Raw genomic sequence first — 8,964 nt, forward strand, 5'->3', positions numbered from 1 at the left:
TTTTTTTTTTGCAGTACGCGGGCCTCTCACTGTTGTGGCCTCTCGTGTTGCGGAGCACAGGCTCCAGATGCGCAGGCTCAGCGGCCATGGCTCACGGGCCCAGCCGCTCCGCGGCATGTGGGATCCTCCCGGACCGGGGCACGAACCCGCGTGCCCTGCATCGGCAGGCGGACTCTCAACCACTGTGTCACCAGGGAAGCCCAAGAAATACTATTTAGTATCTTCCTGTTGGCCATGGGGTCAGAATGGTGAACTCTTCTAGGAGTGGGGATACAGCAGGTTATACGTGGGCCATGACAGAGAGTGAGGGTGGGCATAGATATCATTTGGTCCTTTGGGATTGAAAAATAACACCTCAGTGTTTAAGACTGAATTATAGGAGAGCACCTAGTCCTTAGTAAATCCACCATGTTGGGCAAATGACTGTCCTTCTCTGAAGGCCTTAATGGGCATCCCCATTACTGTCATGGCTGAGGTATTGTCACCGACTTAAATGGGAGCTCAGTGCCTGAAGAGGAGACAGGTGGCCAAGAACCCCCTTTATTCCCTTATGATGCAAAGAATTTGGCAGGAGTGAGGCAAAAAAAGACTATTTTAATACCTGCTTATATTTGGGGAGTTAAGCAGTTACGGCTCTATTTGTGGCAGAAAAGATCATTTGTCAGCATCTGGAATTGGTCTTTGCCCTGTATTAGTAGAATGGACTGACTAATATAAGAGAAAGAAACTGCAAATTTCAGGGGCTCCTACAGACTGAATGTTTGCCCCCCCCATTCATATGTTGAAACTTAGTCCCTGATATGATGGTATTTGGAGGTGGAGACTTCGGGAGGTGATTAGGTCATGAGTGTGAACCCCTCATGAGCGGATCTGTGCCCTTTTTATAAAGAGTCCCCAGAGGGCTGCCTTCCTCCTTCTGCCACGTGAGGGCATAGCAAAAAGTCGGCCGTCTATGAACTAGACACCAGACACAAAATCTGCCTGCACCTGGATCTTGGACTTCCCAGGTTGCAGAACTGCAACATATAAATGGTTGCTGTTTATAAGCCACCCAGTCTATGGAACTCTGTATAGAGTGTCCAAGTGAACTAAGAGAGGAGAATAAGAGAATAAACTTTTTCTTCTCATCCACATGAAGTTTAGAGCGAGGTCAGTGGCCCTCTGCCATCTTGTAACTCTACTGTCTATCACACTGGGCCTCCAAGGGCAACATGGCAGCCAAAAAGTGATGGAGGAAGCATAGGACTCTTCACCTTCTTGGACAGAATGTGACATTTGTGGTCTATTGACCAGAACTAGTCACATGGCTCCAACTTTAGTGCAGGGGTCTGGTAATGAAGGGGCACCCAGAGAATATTTGGTGATTACTGTTTCTGCACCCCCATTTCATGTCTTTCTCACATGCAGACATGTTACCAAGGGGATATGGTCCATCATCCTGGAACATGACTAAGATTCTGCACCCAATTACAAAATGTGGGTTTCTTTCCCCATTGGTTTGCAAACTGGTCCCCATAGACAAAGGGCAAGGAGGAACTGAAGAAAGAGGCAGACCATCCGGAATGGTAGGTGTCAGTTTTAATAAGTAAGGGAACTTACACAGGAGGCTTGTCTTGGGCGGCTGCAAAATGAGTAGATCTCTGCACCCACCACTGTAAATATTAGGTTCTCATTTATAAATTGATAAAGCATTTCATAGGCAAGGAATTTTGTTCCCATTTTACAATGAAGACACTAAGACTCAGAAAGGTACTGTGACTTATTCAGAGTCACATAGCTAGCAAGGAGAAGAGTAGGGGTTTGACTTCTTGTTTTCTGACACCAAGCCCCATGCTTGGTTATATCATAAGCTATAAGTTATATCATAAGTTATAAGTTATATCATAAAAGTTATATCATAAGTTCCCTAAGTTTGGAGATCCCTAGCTGTGAAAGAATTAGCAGTGGATTATAAAAGTTGAGTAGCATCAGAAGAGCAACTAAAGCATTTTCTACAGGAAAATTGAGGCGGCCTCATGAAGATTAAATCCATTTTCTTCAATTGCCTTAATAGTCAGCTAACAATTACAGTTTTAAATGGTTGCTAGAAGTATTAAGTGAGCAAAGTAATTGGGTCGATCATTTGTGTACCAGTTATTTTGGTCATTAAGTGTGGCCTGTGTGAAATGAATTTGTTTATCTGCAAATAACTTCATACTCAAGCTCTCCAGATCCAGCCAGTCTTTAGAGCTGAGCAAAGCAGAGTTTCCACAGCTGCACTGATTACATGTGTTTCCCAAGGCATCCCAGAGACCCAGACAAAGGACCCAAAATAGATACTCAGACGGATCCCGGTCTGATTTGCTTCCTTCTCCCAAGAGAGGATTCTTTTATCATGATTCTAAGTTGATGAAACTTCTCCAGAGGTCAGCACAAATTAGAAACGCCAGCTTCTACTTTAACTACTGATAGCCTACTTAACCCTGAGTATCTTAAATTCTACTCTCGTAAAATATATTTAGGTTGGAGAGAATTAAAAATCAGAGACAATATTTTATTAGAGTAACTGAAATATACTAAGTTCTACGGCAGATGAAAATAACGATAAATTATGTAAGTATCCTACCCTAAATGAAAGGAACCATTCTTTGAGTGTGGGGTTAGTGAACCCCTTTCAATGAGTACAGTGTGGAAAGTGGAAAAAAAGAATAACTTCACAGTGGCGAAACCTGACAGTCACTGTTTCAACCAGGTGGTCCAGGTCAACTCCCACAGCCATACATCATCTGGATGATATATGCCCCTGATATTCTGTAATGAAAATGGTACTTCTGGGACCTTCCTTCTCAAACCTACAGCTCCTACCTAATCAGAAGAAAAACATCAGGAAAATTCCAGTAGAGAGACATCTTACAAAACACCTGACCAGATCTCCTCAAAACTGTCAAGGTCTTAAAAAACAAGGTGGGTGTGAGAAAATGTCACAGCCAATTGGAGCTCAGGAGACAGGACAACTAATTGTAACATGGTTATTGGATGTGGATTCTAGAGCAGAAAAACACCGTTAGGTAAAAACTAAGGCAACAGGACTAAACCATGGACGTTATTATTAATGATGATCATGGTGATGATGGTGGTATTGTTGATGGGATTATGATGCTTAAGGTGATGATGGGGGGGTGCTGGAGCTAACAGAAAAGTGAGAGCAATTAACATGCACTTGTGTGGAATTCAGATGATAGCTAGAATCAGAGCCTGTAGCTCCAGCCTCATCCTTCCCTGTGCCCCTACAAATCTGAACTACTGATTACTTGCATCTTACCAAATGTAAAAAATAATAAGCAGAAACCTCAGTTAAATAGAGCTGAAAGCCTAGACGGGGGAGATCTCACACTCTGTGATCATGGTAGAGCCCAACAGGAAGAAGAAAAATTCCTCTTCTTTCCTGGCAACAATTCAGCCAATGAAAATCCACAGACTGTTTGGGTTTTTTTTTTATTAATCAATTTTTATTGCAGTATAGTTGCTTTACAATGTTGTGTTAGCTTCTACTGCACAGCAAAATGAATCAGCCATACATTATACATATATCCCCTCCCTTTTGGATTTCCCTCCCATTTAGGACACCACAGAGCATTAAGTAGAGTTCCCTGTGCTATACAGCATGTTCCCATCAGTTGTCTATTTTATACATAGTATCAATAGTATATATGTGTCACACCATTGTAAAGCAATTATACTCTAATAAAGATGTTAAAAAAACAGTATATATGTGTCAATTCCAATCTCCCAATCACAGACTCTTTGTTTACAATAGCCCTTCCACTTTCCCTTGCTCCTTTTTGAAAGACTTCTCCTTCTCTTGCCATGTAGGGACTTGCACATGGCTCGCCATGGCTGCAGACCCTGAATTGCTATTCTCTGCTGATCACGGATAAACCCATCTTTGCTGGAGAAATAACTGGCAGTCTATTTGTTTTAGGTCGACACAAATATAACTAGTGTATTCATTCATGCTTCTGTGCCTTTTCTCTTGCTCTTTCCTTTCTGTGGAAAACTGACTTCACCCCTTTCATCATCTGACAACACTCACTTTTCGTAACTCAGTTCAAGGGTCACTTCCTTATAACATTCTTCGTGACAATTATTTTCCATCTGGCGTAAAATTGGTTTCTACCAGCTATATACACACAGCTCTCACAGTACCTCCAGCCTTTTATCTGATCATTTATGTATCTTCCTCCTTCTCGAGACTGAGATTTTTGCAGGCTGGAGGTGCATCTTATTTGCATTTGTGCTCTTACACTAATCATAATGTCTGCCATGTAGCAGAACCACCAGACATTCGCTGAATGAATGTAAGTTAATGATGAACTAGTATTCCATCTGTAGTAAGCTAGAGAGGATCTGGGTAATGTCTTCTGGCCATTTCATCCTACTGAAGTTACTGAGGAAATTCATGGAGGATCCCTGATTTACATTTTTTATCCCCTTATTAGAACATATGGTTCTCAAGGGCACCTATATAAATGGTCCCCAAAGTGTGGTTCTCAGACCAGCAACATCGGCATTACCTGGGAACTTGTTAGAAATGCAAATACGCAGGCTCCAGCTGAAACTGCTGAATCAGCAACGGGGTGTGAGGCCCAGCAGTCTGTGCTTTAACGAGTCCTCTAGGTGATTCTGATGCACATTCAAGTTTGAGAACTACAGACATATATCATTCACTGCTGTATTGTAGGCATTAAGAACTATAAAGTAGAAACTGTTGTTAATCTTACCAAAGCCTTCTAGTTACCCGTTGTTGATTCCTATCGCAACTCAGCAGCAACTACCCTAAACCACTGTCATACTCTTGAAGTCCCTGATTCCTCTCCATACTCCCTTGTCTCAGCAGAAGGCCTGGTCATTTACCAGCTGGAGAAACTAGAGGTTACCCAAATGAACCTTTTTCCATTTCTCTCCCATTCATTCCAGTAGTTCTCAGTTTCAGCACCAGGTAAAATTTAAACCCTTAAACACTGATGACCAGACTTTTCATGTCATACGGTGTCTCCATCCTCATTCTTTACCACTTGTCCAGTTATACAATGTGCCCCGGCCACGCACAAAGATAGGTCAGTTTCTTGGTATTAAGACCATAAGCATTGTCTCATGGAAAAAAATCTACTCTTCTCTTGCTGCACTTCAAAACAACACACACACACACACACACACACACACACACCCCTTCTTGGGTCATAGTCGGAATTCTGAATATGTTTGTTGAATCAAGAAATAGGACAGGTGCAAGTTAGAGCCCTTGATTGTAAGGAAAAGAAGCTTATTTTACCTAAATTAAGCTAAGAAGAGTTTTTTGGGAAAAAAATCTATTTGACCTCACATATTTGAAGGAAAAGTTGGATCATCAAACCCTGGAAAGGACAACTATCTAGACCAATCTTCAGGTTTTGGAAGCAGCAAACACAGAGCAGTGTCTGATGGGAAATAATGTTATTCAACCATCTCCAACTGTCTCACATCTTTGTATCATTGCTCCAGATTTAAATTCATGAGAGAGGTTCTAAACTGGCTACATATGGACTTCTCCAATAGCAGATCCAGACTCAAAGGGTTGGGTGCTTATAGCTTATTTGGAAGGAGATGCCAGGAACTAAACATAAGAGAGAAAATAAGGATATGGAGGGAGAAAAAGTAGAAAACAGCTTCTAATAAACCACATAGAACAACTTCTGAATCATCCTTTTGGAGGATGGGAAGCTGAACAATTTATTCCCAGGCTGCCAGGCCCCATTTGAGATTTTTCCCAAGTGCATTAATATCCCATACTTCTGGATTGCTCTGGTTTGCAAACAAATGAGTTTCCACGGTAGGAAAACCACAAGGGTCATGGGGGCGTTGAGCAGGAACATCTGTAGAATCCGCTTCGAGAGCTTAGCATGTCTCTTTTCAAGAATCCCACTAGGGCTTCCCTGGTGGCGCAGTGGTTGAGTCTGCCTGCCGATGCAGGGGACACGGGTTCGTGCCCCGGTCTGGGAAGATCCCACATGCCGTGGAGCGGCTGGGCCCGTGAGCCATGGCCGCTGAGCCTGCGCGTCGGGAGCCTGTGCTGCGCAACGGGAGAAGCCACAGCAGTAAGAGTCCCGCGTACTGCAAAAAAAAAAAAAAAAATCCCACTAATGAACCTTTTTAGGTTAATTAACCAGGGTTAATTAACCAGGGCTAGTTCTCCAGAATAAAATTAAAATGCTGTTACCAAAATAAGGGAGAATAGATTCTGAGCGGACAAGATTAACAGATACACACTACAGGGGAGGTGATCAATGGATAAGAGAGGTTCAGAAGAAAAGTGCTTAGGGAGGTCCGTAGGGTGAAAGATTTTTATCCAGTAGGGGGAAATCATGGAAAAGTTCATGAAGAAGTTGGTTTTTGTTGACCAAATGCACCCTCCTGATCCAAGATAACAAAGTCTGCCTTTCTGGTCTCTCCTTTTCAAGCATCCAATACAAGTTATACTAGATTACCACGACCACTGCATGGTTCAAAAATAATTTATGTGAACTTAACAAATCATTAGTGCCGTGTGTTTGCTTAGATCTCCTTGATGCTATTTTCGGGTGAATAATTGCTAATTTAATTCTTGCTGGGAGAATAACATTACACTCAAATTCCTGTGTGAAAAAAAAAAGGTGCTAATGACTAGACAGCCTTAGGTTTCCATGGCAACATATTGCTCTCAAAGATCAAGTGGAATATTAAAATAGTGGCTTATTAGGTGGCACAGGTTTGCTTTTAATGTATTACATATGTAACATATAACAACAGTAATGTGGTCCATGAATTAGGGTCTCTGATATACCCTCTAGAGCAATGAGAGAGTTTTTTTTAAGGACTTTCACTTTGTAAAGAATTACTTCCAAAGCTGTAGCTATGTCATTTTTTATCTATTCATATTCTTTTACCTCTGTGCAGATGAATATACATATATACAATGGATATCTGCCCTGCTCGTCAAAAACCAGCAAAAGCCTGAGAAGAAGGGAGCAATGCTGTGTGAGTCTGCGAAAGTGTCATTGAAATACTCTCTGGGCTTAACATTTGAAAGTCTCTGGGATCTGACATCTTGTTATTCTATTCTTTACATCCAAATAGGGTTATTCAAGCCTCTTTAAGAATGTTCTTTGCTTTTCATTTTCTAAACCTTTGATTAAGTTGTACCCTCTTCCATTCCTACATTGCTTGGTAAGAGTTTACCATCTTCAAGGGCCAGTGGAAATGTTCCATTCTCTGTCCTCCCAGGTCTTCTTCAAAGACCTGATGAGAAATAACTTACCACCTTGCTGCACTGTACAGACCTTGATTTGTACTTCTCTGACGGCCTTATTAGGTTGATCTATTGGTCCCAATGTTAATCAATGTTAGTGATGCTTCTGAAACATTTGATCTCATAGTTTAAGTCTTTCCTCCCACCTATAATATAACATTAAAATGAATAGCGTTAAAGTCAGAATGACCTGCTGTGAATCCTATGTTCTCCTGCATTCATCATCTATGCCTCCCTGAGAAAGACATATAACCTTCCTAAGCCTCCATTTTCTCACCTATAAAGTGGGGTTAATAATATTTCCTATTTCATAAGGTTGCAAAGATAAAATGAAATACTTATTGTTGATGATGATGACAGTGACAATGGAGAGGGTACTATAATTAGATGGCTTTAGATGTGTGTAAGTATCTATACAAACTTTAGATTGTATAAATGAGGAATACAGTAGGGGCCCATGTGGCTTGAAAGAGCAGTAAATAGTACATTAATGCCTGTAAGAATGAATGCATCTTCTGAAACCCATTTCCATATTATGGCCTCTAGGGAAAACGATAAACACAGTGGGTGCTTAAAATCCTGTAGTAATGCCCCAATCTATCAAAATTAAATTATTTCCTAATTTAGAATGTAAGCATGACCTGACTCCTACTACCATCTCTAGAACTTCTTTTCTATCATTTTCTTTTATCATTTTTTTCTGTCATTTTCCTAGATTTTTCAGTTCTCTTATACTTCCATATTTTTTCCACATATAGTTTCTCTTTCCTGGAAAGCTTTTTTTCTCTTCCTTTTTTTTTTTTGGTCTTCTTCACCATTCTCTCTTCTAATATTCCCTCAAGATTTAGCTCAGAGATAGACTACGATTCACCTCCTCTGGCCAAGTTTCTCTGATCCACCTTCTTCTAAGGCTGGGCAAAAAGTCTCTTTTTGTTTTTGTAGCTGCCTATGTATATCTGTCAGTACACTTTTTTCTTTCTGGATTTTAATTAATCTGTTACTTAACCTTTCACGCAAATAAATTGTAATTACTTCTTTGTCTCTATAGCCTCAACATTTAGTACTGTACCTGGCACTTAAAATGAACTCAGTAAAAAACATGTACATAGATGAATGTAGTAGTCATTAGTATTATTTGACAAATGTGACAAATATGTCTATATTGTTCAGTAAATTTCCACTCCCACCTCTCTCACCCTCATGGAGGAAATGTATTTTCTTGCCTCAGTAACAGTAGGTTTGGCAATACAACTTACATTGGATGTTAGTTGGCACGGCACAAGCAAAGACTAGAAATGTGTTTGTGTGATCTGGCTCTTATCTTGCATTCCTGCCTTTTATGAGAAAAACGTGGCTTAGGTAATCATTAGCTCCAAGGAGGAAGAGAAGGATATAGAGTGGGTCTATGCTTAATCAATAACTTGAAGCTGACCCCCATCAAAGGCAGCCTAGATCAGCCATCTTCCATCTGACCTACAGACACATGAAGATAACTACATTCTTCTTGTTGTATGTCACTGAGTTTGGGGTTGGTTGATTAGACAGCATTTTTGTGGACATAGTAAACTGAGAAGAAAATTGATAGCAAACTGTGTAGCACTGCCGTGACAAAAACCTAAGCTATGTGAAATTGGCTTTGGAACTGATTCGCAGGAAGGAGG

Source organism: Aethalodelphis obliquidens, unplaced genomic scaffold (genome assembly GCF_003676395.1).
Source record: "Aethalodelphis obliquidens isolate GAN/ISIS:26980383/991018 unplaced genomic scaffold, ASM367639v1 scaffold41, whole genome shotgun sequence".
Classification (NCBI taxonomy): Eukaryota; Metazoa; Chordata; class Mammalia; order Artiodactyla; family Delphinidae; genus Aethalodelphis; species Aethalodelphis obliquidens.